General features: G+C 39.7%; 1 pseudogene; it reads left to right on the top strand.

Annotated features, from left to right (window-relative positions):
* Window positions 1-1,272: 1,272 nt before the first annotated feature.
* Window positions 1,273-6,905, top strand: LOC150009971 (putative ribosome biogenesis protein RLP24; annotated as a pseudogene).
* Window positions 6,906-19,982: the final 13,077 nt, after the last annotated feature.

The following is a 19,982-nucleotide window of genomic DNA, read 5'->3' as shown; positions in this document are numbered from 1 at the left end:
TATTTGATTTCCTTCATCAGAGTTTTATAGTTTTTTTTCATATAGGTCTTATCATTTTATTTTTTAGCTTCAATTGTTGATAGATATGTATTTATTGCCATTTTATTGTTCATATTTTTAAATATCTTTTTCTTCTTCTTAAGGGAGACCCTTTAACATTTCATGTAATGCTGGTTTGATGGTGAGGAACTCCTTTAGCTTTTTCTTGTCTGGGAAGATCTTTACCTGTCCTTCAATTCTAAGCGATAGCATTGCTGGGTAGAGTAATCTTGTTTGTAGGTCCTTGCTTATCATCATTTGAATATTTCTTGCCAATCCCTTCTGGGCTGCAAAATTTCTGTTAAAAAAAATCAGCTGACAGTCTAATGGGAACCCCTTGTAGGTAAATAACTGCTTTGCCTTGCTGCTTTTAAGATTCTCTCTATCTTTAATCTTTTGTATTTTAGTTATGGTATGTTTTGGGGTGGGTCTCTTCAGGTTCATCTCATTTGGGACTCTCTGTGCTTCCTGGACTTGTATGTCTATTTTGTTCACCAGATTAGGAAAGTTTTTTGTCATTATTTTTTCACATAGATTTCCAATTTCTTGCTCTCTCTCCTCTACTTCCAGCACCCCCATTATGAATGTTGATATGCTTAAAATTGTCCAGAGGCTCCTTACACTACCCTCATTTTTTTTTAATTTTAATTTTTCCTGTTCTTATTGGGTGCTTTTTTCTTCCTTATAGTCCAAATCGCTGATTTGATTCTTGACTTCATCCAGTCTGTTATTGATTCCCTGTAAATTGTTCTTCATTTCAATCAGTGTATTCTTCATTTATGATTGGTTCTTTTTTATGGTTTCCATGTCTTTCTTTATGCTGTTGAAATTCTCACTAAGTTCATCGAGCATCCTTACAACCAGTGTTTCAAACTCTGTATCTAGTAGATTGTCTCCATGTTGTTTAGTTCTCTTTCTGGAGTTTTGTTGTGTTCTTTCATTTGGGCCATGTCTCTTTGTCTCCCTATTTTGGCAGCCTCCCTGTGTTTGTTTGTATGTATTAGGTAGAGCTGCTATGTCTCCTAGTCTTATGTATGTAGGTGCTCTGAAGGATCCAGTGGCACAGTCTCCCTGATCGCGCAAGCTGGGCATTCCAGGTGTGTTCTCTCACCCTGTGTGGGCTGTGTACACTCTTCTGTTGTAGTTGAAACTTGATTGCTATTGGTATATCAATGGGAAGGATTTACTCCCAAGCCTAATGGGTACAAGGACTGGCTGTGACCACCAATCACCATGGAGAATCAGCTAACAGGGGCCCATGCCATAGAGGAGGACTTACTTCAGTGTGGCTCTGGTGCTCACTGAGTCTGCCCTTGAGTGTGTTGCTTGTGGAGGTGGTTGGGTGGTGCTTTGATGTAGTGTGAAGCTGTCCACTGGGTACACCGCCTTCTGAGAAGTGTAGGCCATGGTCAGCCACTGCCCGTATTCTGCACAGGGCCACCTGACATGAGCTACAAAGAGATCTTCAGATGGCTGCTACTTGTGCTGGGCTTGGAGGTGCTCAGGTGAGGCCTCTTTGGGAACGAAGACCAGCTGCTGCTACTGCTGGGCCTGGGGTCAATTAGCAAGTGGTATGGGGCATACTGAGGCCAGATGCTGCTTATTTGAGAGATTTTAGGAGACTCTGAAGCATGAGCCAAGACAGGCCATTTGTATGGAAAAGCTACTGAAAACAGCTTGAATGGGTCCCCAGTTTGGGTGGTGTGGGTCTAAGGGAATCAACAGAGCAGGGCAAAAGTGTTAGCGAGGCTGATGGAGACTCAGATATGGTATTCACATGCCAGCTCTGTAGGGAGGGCTCAGATAAAGAACAATGGCCTCTGCCAGCACTTCTATCTGGGAGAAAGCTGTCCCCCAAGCTCTCACCCTGATGCCAGACAATTCAGTTCCTCCCTATATGTCCCTGGTGTCTTTTGAGCTTTTGCCCCAGTGCTGCAGCTCAGAGCAAGTGAGTCTGAGTAAGTCTGTGTGGGCTCTTTAAGAAAAACTGCTTGGAACTCCAGAAGTCCTCTGTTTCACTCAACCTCAATCCCCTCTGGTTTTTACAACAGAAGTTATGGGGACTTCTCTTCCTGGCACTGGAACCCTGGGATGAGGAGCTTGGTATGGGGCTGGGACCCCCTCACTCCTCAGGGGGGACCTCCACAACCAAAGAATTCCTCTTGACTTTTATTTACCACATGTGGGTGTAGGACCAGCCCATTTCACATCTCTGCCCCTCCTGCCAGTCTTGATGTGGTTCCTTCAAATCCTTAGTTGTATAATTTACATTCATCTAGATTTTAGGTGATTCTGAATTATGGTTGTTCTGTAGCTTTGTTGTTATTTTGATGTGATTGTGGGAGGATGCGAGTACCACATTTACCTAGTGCCTCCATCTTGACCAGAAGCCTGGTATATTTTTCCTCCATCCTTTTACTTTAAATGTTTGTGTTTTTATATTTAAAATGGGTTTCCTGTATACAACATAAAGTTGGGTCTGATTTTTAACATATTCAGACAGTCTGTTTTTTCATCGATGTATTTATACCATTGATTTTTAAAGAGATTATTGATATAGGTCAATTACTTTATTTGTTAGTTTTCTATCCATTGCCCTTCTTCTTTGTTTTTATTTTTGTCTTCACTATCTAATATTCTTTTTAAATTGTTTTTTTGTTTTTCATTTTTTTTAGTATATTTTATCGATTATGTTGTTACAGTAGTTCCAATTTCTTTCCCCTTTGCTCCCCTCTGCCCAGTAACCCTCTTCCCTCCAGCAATCCCACCCCCCTTAGTTCATGTCCATGGGTGATGCATATAAGTTCATTGGCTTCACCCTTTCCTATATTATTTGTAACTTCCCCATGTCTATTTTGTACCAACTGATCATGCTTCTTAATCCCTGCACCGTATCTCCATTTCTCCCCCTCCCCCCTCCCAGCTGATAACCCTCCAAATGATCCCCATACCTATGATTCTGTTCCTATTCTGGTTTTCTTAGTTGGATTTTGTTTTTATTTTTTAGATTCAGTTGTTGATAGTTGAGAGTTTGTTGTCATTTTAGTGTTCATAGTTTTGATCTTCTTTTTCTTAAGTAAGTCCCTTTGACATTTCATATAATAATGGCTTGGTGATGAAGAACTCCTTTAGCTTTATCTTGTCTGGGTAGTGCTTCATCTGTCCTTCCATTCTAAATGATAGCTTTGTCGGATAGAGTAATCCTGGTTTCAGGTTGTCTTTCATTACATTGAATACTGCTTGCCAGTCCCTTCCTGCCTTCAAAGTGACCTCTGAGAAATCAGCTAATAGCCCTATAGGCACCCCCCTGTAGGCAACTCTTCGCCTCTCTTTTGCTGCCCCCAGGAGTCTGTCTTTATCTTTCACCTTTAGCAGCTCAATCATGATGTGTCCTGGTGTGGTCCCCTCTGGGTCCAGCTTGCCCAGGACCCTCCGTGCTTCCCGGACCTGTATGTCCATCTCCTTCACAAAATTTAGGAAATTTTTCTCATTTTTTCCAATTCTTGCTTCCTCGTTCTGCACTGGTTGACTGTTTTTTCTTCCTTATGTTGCAAATCATTGATTTGAACCCAGGTTTCCTTCCCTTCACCATTGGTTTTGTGTGGATTTTCCTTCGTTTCACTTAGCATAGCCTTCACTTCTTCCCTTATGTGTCCGCGATACTGAAGCATATCTGTCAAGTCTGTGAGCATCTTTATCACCAACGTTTTGAATTCTTCATCTGTTAGGTTGTCTTTCTCCTCATCTGTTAGGTTGTCTATCTCCTCATCGCTTAGTTCTCCCACTGGAACCTTGATCTGTTCCCCCTTTTGGGCCATACTTCTCTGTCTCCTCATTCTGACAGGCTCCTGTGTTTGTTTGCCTCCGCGTCCCAGGTAGAGCTGTCGCTCCTGTTACATTCTAAGGGGTGGAGCCTTAGGAATTCATCAGTATAGGGCGACCTGTTTCAACACGTTGTGGCACTGTATGTGGAGGAGGGGTCTGAGAGGGAACAATGCTGCCTGCCCAGCACTTGCCCCTTTTCCAGGCACCTCTCCCACTTCTGTATGAGACTGGCACCTCTCTAGCTGTTGCCCTGGCCGTCATTCCCAGAGTGGGTGGGTCTGTGGAAGTTCTGGGACCGTGGGGGCCCTTTAAACAAGCAGACTCTGCTAAGAGACCAGCAGTTTCTTCCTTCGCCCCAACACCCACTGGTTTGCACTGTGAGAAGCAATGAGGCTTGATTTTCCACAGTGCTGGAACCATGAGCTGTGAGTTCCAGTGAGGATATGGGAACACTCCCCAGGTGTCCCTCCTGACTTTTTAAAATGTGTGACTGCGCTTCCTGCCAGCCTGCCACTGTCTCCACTCCTGCTGCCACCACACCATGTCCTCTCTGCCCCGGCTCCGCCTCTCCTACCTGTTTGGATGAGTATTTCTTCTTTATATCTTTGTTTGCTGGACTTTCATGCAGTTTGATTTTCTGGAACTTCTGGTTGTTTCTAGTTTTGAGGTAGTTGTATTTCTTCTTAGTTGTGGAGGGAGATGCAGTATGTCTGTCTACACCTCCATCTTGGTCAGAAGTCCCTGTCTCTTTTAAAATTTATGACAGTGTTTATAGGTATAATTTGTTGAGTACTTACTATGTGCAGGTGCTGTGCCAAGAATGTTGCATTTATTATCTCAGTCCACTTAATAATATTATGATATGAGCTATAATAACTAGCATTTATGAGGAGGGACACAAAAAAACTGGAATTTATTTGTAAAAAATTGTGTATTTATTCTTACCTGTTTAAATTTCAGTCACCTTCAAAGTATTCATCATCTACTATAATACACCTATCATGACATTTTTTCCACTGCTCAAAACAGTTTTTGAACTTTTCGATTTTGATGCGTTTTAGTGCTTCTGCTGTTTTTTGTTTCACCTCTTTCACATTGGCAAAATGTCTCTCTTTTAGGATATTTTTTCAACTGGGGAGATATCAGGTAAAAAGAAAGGGTGGGGCATGAGAGTCATGCCATTTTTGGTCAAAAATGCTGAAGATTCAGTATGGTGTGGGCAAGTGTGCTCATAAATCACCCATCATGAAATGGGCAAATACATTGAGAGAGTCTTCAAATTCACTGAAGCTGAATGCAGCGTCTCTCAACAATGCCAGCTGATACACTGATACAGATGGGTTCCTGGAACGCTCACCTAGTGGGGGAACCCTGTACTGTTAGGAGACCACCCTCCAGAAGATAACTCCAGTTTTGGCGGGTCCCCCCTTATGCTCTATGCTTGTTAACCTGTTAAACTCATCATAAACAATATTATATACATTATTTTTTTATTGATTGATTTTAGAAAGAGAGAAAGGGAGAAAGAGAGAGAGAGGGAGAAAGATAGGTTTCTTGTTCCACTCATTTATGGATTCCGTGGTTGATTCCTATATGTGCCCAGATTGGGGATCAAACCCACAACCTTAGTGTATCAGGATAATGTTCAAACCAACTGAGGTTATATACATTATTTTATTTCATTTTCTCAATGACTCTATGTCAAAGATAATGTTGTTCTCCCCATTTTACAAATGAGGGATCTGAAGCTTAGAAAGGGTATACGTCTTGTATCAACTGTAGTCTTGTTTTCCCATTAATTCTCCAAAACAACCCTTAGTGTCCCCACACTGTCTTTGACAAATGTCATTCTTTAGTACCTAAGGCTGAGTCCTGTCACTGCTTTCCTGTCTAAACAAATAATAACACATATACATCCTTTCTTTAAGTTTGCTTATTTTTTTCCTAGAACATGAAGACTTCTGTTTTGTCTGTTGAAAAAAAAATTTTTTTTCATGTTTTATGTATCTGTGTGAGTAGCAGTTAGTGTGAAAGCTGAGGTATAAAATAGATAAAAAGTCTATTCATGGGGGTGTTCTCTCTCCACTTCCCTTGCCCACTGTAGTGGGACTCTGTTGGTTGGTACACAGTCTGGATGTGGTAGTAGATGCCCAGGTACCAATGTCCTCCCTCTGATGTCACCATGCCAGCACCTTGTCAGTGCTGGAACCCTGTCTGGGAAAGGTCAGGACATTTATTCCTTGTGCTTTCACACTTATAATAACTGCCTTTTCCTGTTTCAGCTCACAGAAAAGCTTTCTCTTGCTCATCTGCTCTCATTCACTGCAGGAGCAAGCCACATTGTCTTTGCTGCAGGAAGCCACATACACCTGCAGATCTGCCTCTGTAATCTGGCCCTTGCTCTCTAAGTGTGGTCAGAATCCCTGGGAAGCTTGTTTAAATGCACATTCCCTGGTCTCATGTTCATGGATTTTGATTCATAGGAATAGGTGGAATAAGGAATCTGTGTTTTATATCCCTTCTCCCCCAGAGATCTTACTTTAAATCCCAAGAAGCAGATATATACCCTGGCCATGGCATGATGTTCATCTGCAAGGTGTTTAGGTTCTGTAAATCCAACTGTCATGAAAACTTTAAAAAGAAACACAATTCTTGCAAGGTCATGTGGACTACAGCATTCCATAAAGCAGCTGGTAGAGAGCTTACAGTGGATAATTCATCTGAATTTGAAAAACATAGAAATGAACCTGTCAAATACCAGCAAGAGTTGTGGAATCAAACGATTGATGCAATTGATGCAATGAAGAGTCAAAGAGAACAAACAGAAACCTCAAACTAAATTTATAATGAACAGGTTGAAGAAAAATAAAGACCTATGGAACTCTCAGGACATCAAAGAAGTCAAACAAAACATTTATCTCATCCGGGCTCCTTTTGCATGCAAAGGAAAGCAGCTAGAAGACAAATTGGTACAGAAAGTACTAGAGCATGTGGACATGGAAGTTGTTTCTGACAGTCTTAGTGTTCAATCATTTCTATGAGAGCATTGGAAAATCTCCTTTAGAGATTTAGAACATCTAAGTTATTGATTTATTTTTTACAGAAAGTGACTCAAATGAAAAGGTGATTAAAAACACATCTCCCTTGCTATCTGCAAAACATCAGCTGTTATAGATGCTAAGTTGCATCTTAATGTTAAACCTTCACTGATAGATGTACTTATGCAAATCATAAAAATTCTGTAAATACAAAGTGAATTGTGGACATAAAATGATCATGCCACTTGGATAATGGCACCAGGAAGCATATATGTAATAACTAAAATGACAAAAGTTTATGGCTAGTGGTATATAAAATAAAATCTCTTTGCAGGAAAACAGAAATCCCAAGAACCATTCATTGGTGCAGGCCCATCTGGTCCGGGAGCGGGGGGAGTGAAGCATAGCGCACGCACATTCTCACTCATGGTTGCCGTTGACTCCTCCTTGGGATTCTCATCTCCCTCTCTCTACCCCAGTTCCACTGGTCTTTGCATAACTGGCTGCTACCACCATGCCTGGTTTGGGGGCTCCCTCAGCCTCTTAGCTTGGCCACAGACAATGTAACTGCTATGCTTACCAATTTTTTTCTAGCCCTTGCTTCACTGCTAATAATAGGCTCACGCCAAATTCTGATCCCACTGATTGAGGATAGCCCAATAGCATGTGGTGGTTATGCTCCTGGCCATGCAAATTGGAGGGACCTGACTTTAAATCTCAGCGTCACTTAGTAACATGGCTATGTGATTTAGTCAGATAACAGATCTCTTTGGTGCTCCACTTTCTTATTTGTAAAATAGGATTAGGGTATTTGCTATACTTACGTCAAAGACTTAGTGAGTGGAAAGAAGGGGCTAATGATGCATTCTGAAGGTAAGGTTGTGCCTCTACTGTTGTGCTATAAAGGAAAATATTCAAATTAGTTCTAATGATCTTTTAGAACACTCTTTTATGTTGGAAGAAACCGCCCCCCACCCCGACACAGGGTTTGTAAGTAGTGGAGAGGATGGAGAAATTTGCCTTTTTCTGAAACTTTTGAAAGTGCTTCTGTGAAAGCTGACAACTGTGATGAAACCAAGATCAGAGCTGTTCTCTTTTAAGTGGAAAAGGGAAAGATAGTTCGTTATGTTTGTCTTTCTTCTCCTGGGGTGCCTTCCCAGGGCTTGCTACTTGAGAGTGTGATCCAATGCCTTTAAGGTAAAAACCAACATTCTCACTTGTGAAATAGAAAAGACAATTGTAGGCCGCATCCCTGAAATTACTTGTTAGTTCACATAGCTTAGCGTCAGGGAGAAAACTGTTCTTGGGGAGCCCGAGGCCTTCTCACCTGCCAGGTGAAGCACTTGAGGCTGCTCAGGCTCCTTCTGAGGCCTTATTTCTCATACTTGAGCAGTTAGCTCCTGGGTGGCTGGGAACTAGAAAGTAGTGCCTAGCAAGGCTCTGTCAGGCCTGGAATTCTCTCCTCCCAGACCCAACTGTGGAGGGTGCCCTCTGGAGGTTTATTCACTTTTATAGTATCTGGCCCCTGCTTTTAACAGAGTTATTAGCTCTACACTGTGGGAGTCTAGCATGTGGTGGGTGCAAACCCAAGCCTGTAATTCCATGCCTTAATTATACAGCAGGACTTTGAAGCAGGCCTTTCCCAAGCTGGTGGTGTGCATGGGAAACGCCTTGTAGATACCGCTCACAATAGGGAAATCCTCTCCTGTAGACTGCGATTGGGGCAGAAAGCCTCAATAAAGGGCTGAACTTTGAGGTGTTTTAAAAAGAGAGATTAACACTTATTGTAGACGTGCTAATCACTGATTGAATTAATCACGGGCCAAACTACAAGGTGTTAACAAGAAAGATTAGTGACTTTGGGTGTGAATATTCAAAACCAGGAATTGTGAAATCTGGGACCAGAGGTTTCCCCGGGTACACAACAGAGAAAGAACAAATAAAAGACAAGCTAATGAACTACTACTTTTACCCAGCAGTTTCCTCTTGAGGTGGCTGGGGAATCATTGTTAAAAATATTAAATGTCAAGTACATGGAACAGTACTTGGCTTATAATAGGACTCAAATATTAGCTATTGTTATTCTTTTTGTCTACTAGGTTCTCCTGTTAGGACTAATGAGAAACTTGTTTTCTTTAAGAGAAAAGAAATGTCTGGCTCAATTACGATTTTTAAAAATTGAAGCTTAATTTGCCTGTAGGAAATTGAACAGATCTTAAATGTATATTTCAGCTCAACTACTTTTATGATAAAGGACTGGGGAAAATGCTTCAATGCTACAATATGTGCTAAAATTATTTTCACGTCCTTTCTGAAAAAAGTGATCTGTACTGCGAGAATCAAATAGCCAAGAAAATAGACCTTGAAAGTGAAATTAGAATATATAAGGAAATGGTTGATTTAAATAAACAGCTGTGTCCAGATCACTAAAACTGGGTTAAATGGTTTTCTAGGAAGTGAGTATTTGCAGAGAACACAATGGGAGGGCAAGGGAAGGAGGTGGGCACCCGGAGTGAGGCTGCTTGGAGAATGAAGAGTTTGGGGAAAGAATATGATGAAAAGGCTTGAACAAATCCAAAAGGAAAAAACAGGAAATAGAGACATATTAAGTGGAGTTAACTTGGAAAAAATCATTTAAAAAAATCTGTCTGGACCAACTTATAGTTGAATGAGTGTCTCTTTAGTACTGAACTGAGGAAGAGGAAGGCACCAACATTTATTAGGACTTAGTAGGGTCATTGAATGGCTGGGAAGAGTAAAAGGATAACTTGGTTTAGGCCTCCAGCCCAAAGACGACTTCACATTTAGCAATTCCAGACTAAGGACCTTAAATAGGTGACTCCTTTTAATCCTCTCTATAATCCTACACGGCAGGTAATGCAACAAATTGGAGAAACTGAAGAACAGTGTCAAGTACTGGAGATATCTATCTACTCAGGGTACTTCTTGACTATAAACCAGCCAAAATGGATCCAAAGTTGTTGAAGCAATGATCTAAATTTTCTTACATAGAAAAAGAATCTGTTTACTGCATAAATTTAGTAGAGTTATTCAAGTAATTGGCATGTTTAAAATTTTCATCACCTAAACCAATACTGACCAATAGAAATGTAACATAAGCCACATAATATGATTTAAAATCTTCTAGTAGTCACATTTTTAAAAGCATAAGGAACAAAAAATTTAAATAATCTATTTTATTTAATACATAATTTCAACATGTAATCAATATACAGAGTTATTAAGGTGCTATTTTACTTTTGTTTCATGCTAAGTCTTTAAAATCTGCTCTTCAGATTTACAGTCTATTTCAATTTGGACTAGCCACATTTCAAGTGCTCAGTAGCCACAGGTAGCAGCCCTGTTGGACAACAGACATAATAGTCTATGTAAAGTACAAGTACGCTGGCTCTGGCTTTTGGAGATAATGACCCCATAGGCCAAGAATGTGAGAGGCCCTCCAGAATGTGAATGGGTGAATGCTGAACATCTCCCTTTTTGCTCTTCCAGAGGAAAGGCCAAAATTTGATTTTTTAACTATTTGCAAAAGAGCAAAAGTCACCTTTGATCCAATGGCCTCTGACGGGTCCTACTCTCTTCTCCAGGAGCAGCCCCCTGTTAGCAGTGTCCTGCTTCTACATTTGTTTGTGTGCATTTACATACATACATACATGCGTACATTCAGAAATATTTTATTGACATGTCTGTTTTTTAAAAAATTGGTGAAATAGTACATATGTTGTTTCTCAATTGGCTTTTCTCATTTAGCAATATGGCTTTGAGAACTCTTCGTGTTGGTAGATTTATCAACCTCATTCTTTTAAACTATTCCATAGTAGTCTATATTTAACTACTTTCCCATCAATGGGTGGGCTTTTTCTAATTTACTGTTGTTATTGTCAGAACAACACTGGATAAAGTGGCCTCTGTTTAGTGCTGAAAATAGCATCATTTTCAAAAAGGGGAATGGCAAGTCTGTCAGAGATTGAGAAATTAAACAAGTTGTTCAAACTGTATGACTGAGGGCCACTGCTGATGCCCCTTTGACTCCCCCAAGCTCTCTCTTAAAACTACACCATTTCCCCTGAGATGCTCAAAATAAGTTATTGCAGGTATTTCTTTGCTAGAAGATACCTCCATTTTTCAGGGGTTTGGAATTGGGATACAGAATGAATAGAAACAAAATAATTTTCTTAAAGCCCAGGAGAGGTTAATACTCCAGCCAGAACAATAGTATGATTCCAGTTTAGAAAATTCACTGAGATTCTTCACACCTTGACCCCTATCCTCCAGGTCCTCAAAGCCCTGTTGCTTCTGGCTGCCCTATGTTCCAAAATTCTTCATTACTGTAATTCCTCCCGAAGGATTACATTAATTAACTTGATCCATACACATTAATGACAATAGCCAACAGTCCTGTAACGTTCATAAAGAGATCTGTACTTTAAAAGATATAATAACCCTTTGAGTGCCAACATTGCTGTGAGCAACGCTGACAAATTTTCCCAGAAGTGCCAGCGTTGCTCCCAGCGACTCTTTTTTCAATGGTTATAAATGTAAATAACAATGGAATAATTCATATTTTGTGTTTTGTTCTCTTTTTTTGTACCTCAGGTTATATATTGATACAATTTTTTTCCTCATGTTAATCCAAATTTTGAATTATGCAAGGCATTCAAAGGGTTAAACTGATAATTTTTCTTTTTTTAAATTATATTTTATTGATTATGCTATTACAGTTGCCCCAATTTCTCCCTTCATACCCCTTTACCCAGCACCTCCCACTCCCTCAGGCAATCCCCACACGTTGTTCATGTCCATGGCTCATGCGTATTAGTTCTTCAGCTACTCCATTTCCTATACCTGGACCTTATATCCCCATGGCTGTTCTGTAACTACCTATTTGTACTTCTTAATCCACTCACCTCTTCACCCATCCCCCCAAACTCCCCTCCTATATGGCATCCATCAAAATGCTCTCCATATCCATGATTCTGTCTCTGTTCTTCTTGTTTGTTTAGTTTGTTTCTTAGATTCAGTTGTTGGTAGATATGCATTTACTGTCATTTTATTGTTCATAGTTTTGATCTTTTTTTTTCTTAAATAAGTCCCTTTAACATTTCATATAACAGTGGTTTGGTGATGATAAACTCCTTTTGTTTTGTTTTGTTGTTTTAGGGGGTTTGATTTTGGTCTAAGAAACTCTTTATCTGCCCTTCGATTCTAAATGATAGCTTTGCTGGGTAGAGCAATCTTGGCTGTAGTTCCCTGCTTTTCATGACTTTGGATATTTCTATTAAACTGATAATTTTTCTATCTCTTTATCCCTCTCTCCATTCAACAAACATTTAATGACTACCATCTGCAAAGATAAAATAAGGAGTTTCAAGTACTGCCTCAGGGGCAGTAATCTTTGGGGTGGCATGTGAGGAGTATGTTGTAAAAAGGAGCCATTTCAAGGTTTTACTCAACACAGTGTTCAAAGATAGCCAAATAAAACTTAATAGAAGTAAGGTGTTCTAAAATAGAACATACAGTCTTCCATCCTACACGCTGTCCCTAGGGTTTTTCTTCTCCTCTCTGTGCCCATGTCCTGGCTATGGAAGTTCCTTCACATCCCTCTCCACAGCACAGCTGCCTCTCGTTTCAGGAAAGGAGCAAATCTGGCACATCAGAGACAGACAGCCCAAGAGCCCATGATGCAAAGAATCCTATGAAGAAATATTGAATCTCCTTTGTGAGACAGACCTCCATGCCAAGCATATACTTCTTAAGTACACTTTTAGCAACTTCTTCCCCAATGAAGTGCTTAATGAAATCATTTACATGTGTCTAAATAATAAATTATGCATTGTAGAATTATGCTAACCTAAATTACTTTTGAAATAGATTTCTGCTTCTTCCCTACCCCATGTTGACCAGAGAGCCCTGGCATCTACCCAAAAAGGATTTTAAATTAGTGAGTCATTAGGCTGTGTAAAAGAGCTTACCTTGTGCAAAGGTACCCTCTTCACAGAACAAAAAGGCCTCAGTGACCACAACTCATTTTAAGTGAAGATTAAACATTTTAACAAGAACAGTGCCCTAATTCAGCAAATTTTGTTTATGTCCAAATGCAGTGCTATAGGCAATGAAGAGCAATTCAAGAAGTCATAACCCAAGACACTTATTGTGAGGGCCTTTAGAGTTCCCTGTAAATTTCCCCTGGTGACCTCAGAGCCAGCGTTCAACTACATAGTCAAATATTTGTATTAGGTGTTTCTGTGTTTAACACACTAATTAAAAAGATGGAATTCTTTGATTCTATCTCAAATCATTTTACTTCTAATCTCTTTCTGGAAAAGCCTGCTGGATAAATGGGACCAAGAGTATGTTTTTTAAAAAGAAACTTTACTGTGTTGCAATAAATCCAGGGACTAGGGACATTAATGTACCTGAAGTGCTCTTAATGAGTCTATGGTAGGGATCATCCTTCCAGTCCTGTTTCAGGGACCTTTATTTTGAAGGTTATAAATCCTTTGAGAAATGACTATAATGGGGAAAAGCTTTAGCAAAGGAAACATTCTGTTCAAACATAGCTAAATGTGCTGGCCAGAAGGGCAGGTTTAAGGACAGGTGAGGAAGTCATGACACTTTGAGGCATTAACTCAAAAAACTTATATTGGTGTGGTCACATGACTGGCACTGAAATCTACTCAGAGGAATCCAAAATACCTTTTGGAATTCTCTCCATTGGCCCTATAATAATGTAGTTCTCTTCTATTCCTATTTATAGTTAGGGATGGGAGAGACTATAGAGAGTTCCCATCCAAAGTAATCTGAGGACCAGCTGCATCAGAATCATCTGAGGGAATTACTCTTGGGCCCAACCTCATTCCTCATGAGCCAGAAACCTTTGTGGTGCTAGTGGTGGTGGTGGTGCTGCTGGTGTTGTTGTTGTTGGTGGTGGTGGTGATGCTGGTGCTGGTGTTGGTGGTGCTGCTGGTGTTGTTGTTGTTGGTGGTGGTGGTGGTGGTGGTGCTGGTGTTGGTGGTGTTGGTGTTGTTGTTGGTGGTGGTGGTGCTGGTGTTGGTGGTGTTGGTGTTGTTGTTGGTGGTGGTAGTGTTGGTGAGCTGGGGGTGGGGGTGGGGAAGCTTAGATCCTGATTTTTTTGTGTGTTTTAAAATTTTAAATCTATATATTTATTTTAAATGAACACTAATAAAACCATTAATACTAACATACATAGCTCATGAAAAATAATTATATTTTCTAAAACAACAAATAATTTAGTGAGAAGAGTGGTATTATTTTATATTTTTGCAACTCTCTTTAATGTCTAGTTTTAATTAAGGACAGATGAATTCTCTTTTCTGCTTCTGCATTGAAACCATTGTGATATGTTGTTCTGGTTGAAGTCTGGCCTCATACAGGTGTGTGTTGGAAAAAAAAGGGGGGTTTTAATAGCATTCTCAGATAATTAAATGATAATCTTTAGAGAATAAAAATAGAAAATAACAAGTGTAAAGAAATTAAAATAGCAAAGAAGAAACCAAGTTAAATACCAAATATATATTCTATATTTTGCCAAAACTGGACAATTAACAGTTCCTTAAGGATAATTACAATATGAAATCTGAAATCATATTATTGAAGTTTTCACACTGTTAAAGTAAAATTTATTCATCTATTCAAAATCTGCCCTTTTTAATCAGCTATTTAGTGTGATACTTCTACAGAGCATAGTTTTAGAACCATCAAATGCAATTCATCCCTTTTATTACACAGAGGTAAACTGAGGCCCCATAAATGCATCTTCTTGTCACAGGGTCCAGCGGCCCTTCCTTTTGTGATTTTTCTTACTAACTAAAATAGTTCTGGAAACATAATAGAAGACCTGTACATTCCCCTAAATTTTGCTGTAAATTTCTTTGTATCCAAAAGGACTATTCCAAAGGGGGAAATGGAGGAAATGAAGGAAATGGGAAGAAAGTCTACTTATCCAGGTGGGCAAGTTATTCTGGGAAGGATATTCAGGGAACTAAATGGAAGGCAGAAAATAAACCAGAAAACCAGTACCTTCCCTTGTATAAAAAGGCAACCCTAGGCCTGTACAACTGGGTAATAATTGTAGTTTTCAGATTCTTGATACATTAGACTACAGTGAGACATTGGCATCTTGTTGTCAAATCATGGCCCCTCTCACAGTGTGTGGAAATATTTATATTTATGTTAGTATTTGTTTATGTAGTTTTACTAGAGTCTTCTCCAGTAAATCAAAGACTGAAAGTTGGCTCTCACCTAAAATAGGAGGGGAAGGAGAAGAATGCTAATGTTGCATCCTCCTGAAGCAGAGACTTTTCATTGACCCTCAGTATCCATTCTCACTTTTCACCATAACAGAATTTGCAGCTATGCACATGACCACCAGCATCATCCCTTACAGCTAAGTGTTACTTAGTTCTGGTCAATGAGATGTGAGTTGAAGTTCTGTGAGGCAGTTCTAGAAACCATCTTTAAGAGCTGACTGATATATGCCCTTTGCCCTTTCTTGCTTCCTTCCTCCTGGAGCAAAATGGCAGAAGCTTCATCATGGGCCATGAGGACAAGGCCTGAGTGTTGGGAATTAGGAATGTAGAGAAATCTGGATGTTGCCCAACGCTTTTATGGAGCAGAATTATCATTTCAGTCTGGACTTACCTCTAGACTTTTACATGAGAAAAAAAAAATTCTAGTTTGTTCAAGCCTCTGTTATTCTGGGCTCTATTACTTTCAGCTAACCCTAACCCTAACTGACACCTTCTTTTATATGTGAGAAGAAGAACCAGCTGACTCTCTGTAGGCCCTTCACCTGCCTGCCAGTTGTCCTATGATGTTATCAATTCTAAGACCTTTTACAGGATAGAGTAGCAATGAGACAGTGGTGCTTTCTTAGAGAGTCCCTGGGGGCCTGCTCACTCCCAGCAGTGTTGGCACCCAGAGCAGGAACCAGGGTAGGTGTGGCTTCATTCAACACAGAGAATCATGTTAGGAGCAGATACTTGTCAATTTTTCCCTGTAGATGTATATTTAATTCTTATTAGAGGCTTGTTTATAACACCTTAGCTTTAAAAATATTTGTATGTTGGTGTAGAATGTGTTTTTCATTATATTTCTTTTTGATTTTTATTAATTTTACTTATGTTAACTATGATATAGTTTTATTCTTTTATGTCTAAGTTTTTGGTTTTTTAACTTGGTTTCTTTGTTTTTTAAATTTATTTATACTCATTATTTTCTATTTTATTCTCTTATGTTATTATTTTATCATTTCCTCTTTTATTCCTTTCATCTTTTGATTAGATTTTTTAAAATGTACCCTATTATCTTTCTTATTTATCTTAATGTTACTAATTTTTCTTATCATCCAGTTTTAAAAGTTTTATTGTTAATTTAGCTTGTCACTATTTATCGTGTTCTTCCATTTAAAAAAATTTATTTATATCAAGTTTACTTAAGTTTTTTAAAGTTCATTTTTAAATTTTTTTATTTAACTTTTTCAGTGTTAGTTGTTTTACCTTTTAGTATTAATTATGTCATAATTTTCTTTTTTTGATTTTTGGACTTCTGGTTTTATTTCTTATGCCTATTTTTTGTCTTCTATTTATAACTTCTGAATTGATTATATTCACTGCTCTTTATCTATTTGCTTTAGTGTGAATTTATGGCCACACATGTGCCCATAGTATCCTGGCCCCCATTACCTAATGTGCTTCTCCAACTAGGAGCACCTTGACTAGAGGTTGGGGGCTGAGAGAAGGGGAGAAGTCTGTGGTTTCTTTAGTAGGTCAAAAGGAACTGGAGCTAAAGGATGAACATGGTGCATATTCTTGAAGGGTGCCTTTTACTCAAAGTTCCGGGGGTGTGTGTGTGTGGATTTAGATCCTTGAAGATCTTTGGAGAGAAATTATCAATATATACACTTGAGATGTGCTGTCACCTTTAAAAAATTTACCCCAAGCTTTAAAAATTGATAGACTCCTTGTAGCAACATCTCAATTGTAAAACAATGAGTGAAGAAGCATCCAGATGATATTGCGTCAAATATGTTAACCCAAAGGCTTCTGCCTTCTCTTCTCCCCTTTATAAGCCCCCTTTAAAAATTGAAAAGCCCCTGTCTCAGTCAGCCTGTGTTTAACCACCAGTTTCCTCCTGATTTGCTCATTTTCTGTCTTTCCATCACAATTATCCCATGAAGCCTCAGTTTCTGCTCCTGGGTCCAACTCAGAGACAAATGTGTGGGTCCTAAAACACTGTACTTTCCTTCTGTGTTATGGCATCCTCAGTGTGGCAAGAAATGGTGCTTTACGCGTGTGTTTCTCAGGCACAGCACTGTGCCTGGTGTACTGTAGGTGTCAACGAATGCTGGATGGACAAATGGACGAATGGATGGGTGCAGGGGTGAATGCGTGCATGCAAGGGTAGATGCTCAGTAGTTAAAATCCCCTCGGACTTATTCGCTGTCAAATGTAATGGCCTATTCTCAGTTCACATTATCACAAACCTTTTGACAATATAACCTCAACTTTCTCCCCTACCTCTTATCCCTTTCTTAAATATATATTCTCCATTGACTTTAAAAATAAAATGTTATTCTAGTATAACCACAGTCCCACCAAATATTATTTCCTACATCCTTTACTGCTTATTTCTTCCCCTGGCTTTAATTGCGGACATCCAAAGGCTCAGACACTGGACTCATTTCTTTATTTTCTGCCTGGTTCTACCTGAATAGCTGTCACAGCTTCAACCCCCACCGCCATGCTGATAACCCCCAAATCTATATCTCCAGCTGTGACCTATCACCTGAGGTCCCTCCTGTTATCTCTGCCTGCTTGCCACTGGAGACTTCTGCCTGAATTTCCCACTAGCACATATCCCAAACCAACCTTTTCAGATTCCTCCCTATGGGGAAAATTGTGTGTGTGTTGGAGGGTGTGTGTATTTGGAATATTTTACTTGCTTTAGGTACCACTGCAAACAGTAATGATAATAATAATAGCTACTATATTCTGATTACCTGCTATATATCAGGCACTTTATATTTATCAGCTTGTTTAATCCTCACAGCAACCCTGTTAGATAGGACTTATCTGCATTTTTATAGGTTAAAAAACTGAGGCTCAGAGAAGTTAAAATATCTGCCCCCAAAACACAAAGCTAGTTACATAGGATTCAAATTCAAGATTGAATTCCAAAGCTCAGTTCCTTCTGTTATGTCACACAACTATCACATTTTAAAATTTATAGCTAAATTCTTTGAAAGGCGGGGAACATAAGTGATCTCTGAGTGTTTGGAATTTGACATGAACTACATCCCTCCATTGATAATGTTTGCCAAATAACAGACAGTGATTAAACATAGAGGCTCTGGAATGAGGCAGGTCTGGGTTCAGTCTCGGTGCCATTATTTAAATGAGGGGGCAGGATAGTTAACATTTCTGAGGCTCAGTTTCCTCACCTGTGAAATGAGGACACTAACACCTCCCTCCCCCGGTATTGGGAAGAATAAAGGAAAGAATGTATGTCTAGAGTCAACTGGAACGTCCATCAGGTGGTGAATGGATAAACCAAATGTCATATATCCACACAATGGAAGCAGGGTTGGGGCGCCAACACCAACGCAGTTAACAATTCGCGTATCACTCCGAGCCAGCCCTCCACATACCCAGATTGATTCCCAACCACGGATTGAAAATGCTGCTATTTGGAGACTAAAAACCAAGGAAGTACTGGTGCACTCTACAACTTGGATGAACCTTGAAATAGTTATGCTAAGTGAAAGATAAAAGGCAACATGTTATTTGATCCCAAGTATATGAAATACCCAGAACAGGCAAATGTGTAGACACAGAAAGTTGACTAGTGGTTGCCTAGGGCTGGAGGTGGGGGAAACTGTACTGCTAATAGAGGGGTTACTCTTTTTGGAGAGGTGAGAACATCCTCAAACTGCACTGTTGGTTGCACAACTTTGGGGTTACACTCAAAAAACCATTAAATCAGACACTTTAAATGGGTGAATTATATGGTATGTGAATGATAGCTCAATAAGGATTTTTTTTTTCATGTATGTCAAAGGCTTAGCACATAATTGGTGCTCAATAACTTGTCACTGTTCTTTCTCCTCCTTGCCTGGTTTGTCTCCAACAACTGATTGTGAACTTTTGCTCCTACTTGCAATGTCCTGGCTTTTCATTAACTTAAGTACAGGCTCTTTTTTCTGCCCCTGTTACACACCTGGGGAACTGACTGTCTCCTTTTGAGGCACTTGAGGATTCGGGGCAGGCTGCCTGCTGTTCCTAATTGCTTGGCTTGTGCTGTTCTGAATATGCTCACCTTCAAAATCACCTTCCTGGTCTACTTTTCAGACCTTCCCCTCTCTCCTCCTCAATCAACAAACACTTGGTAGACAACAACCGTAAGCAGAGCACTGCAGGCATTGTGGCTGATGCAAGGGGCTCTTTGATTGTGGTTGGGGAAATAGCACATAGATATAAAAACACGATGACGATGACAACACATGTCTGTTAAGTATCAATTGTGTAATTCTCACTTAGATGCTATGGAAGTTTAAAGAAGTGAGAGATCATTGATTAGGAAAGTCTTCAAAAAAGCTGTTGGTTTTTAACTGGGCAAGCATCATATTGGAAGAGAGAATGGGGTGGGTGTGTTAGCAAAGGCGTAGATATGTGTCTTGCTTCTTCCCTTCCTCTTCCTGCCCAATATATTTATTAGGCACACATTATATGCTAGACCCTGGGGTTATTTAAAAAAAGAAAAGAGTAAGATTGAGTCTTGCCCTCTAGGAGCTTGCTGATGTGGGGAAGCTGGACACACAAAGAAATGACAAGAAATCCATGAATATAGTAGAGCACATAAGATACTTGACTGAGCTTATAAAGACATCACAGAATAACCAACTGTTTGGATGTTTAGAGTGAAGAGGCGAGGAAGCAGGTGATGTTTCAAGTCAGGAAGAGATGAGGAAGCAGGGTACAGCAAAAGCAAAGGCCAGGGTCATGAAGGCTGGGATCAGAGGCTAGGAGCAGAGGCTGTTCAGGT

Source organism: Furipterus horrens, unplaced genomic scaffold, assembly GCF_987537825.1.
Source record: "Furipterus horrens unplaced genomic scaffold, mFurHor1.1.pri manual_scaffold_5, whole genome shotgun sequence".
Classification (NCBI taxonomy): domain Eukaryota; kingdom Metazoa; phylum Chordata; class Mammalia; order Chiroptera; family Furipteridae; genus Furipterus; species Furipterus horrens.
This window is presented reverse-complemented; position numbering and strand designations above follow the sequence as displayed.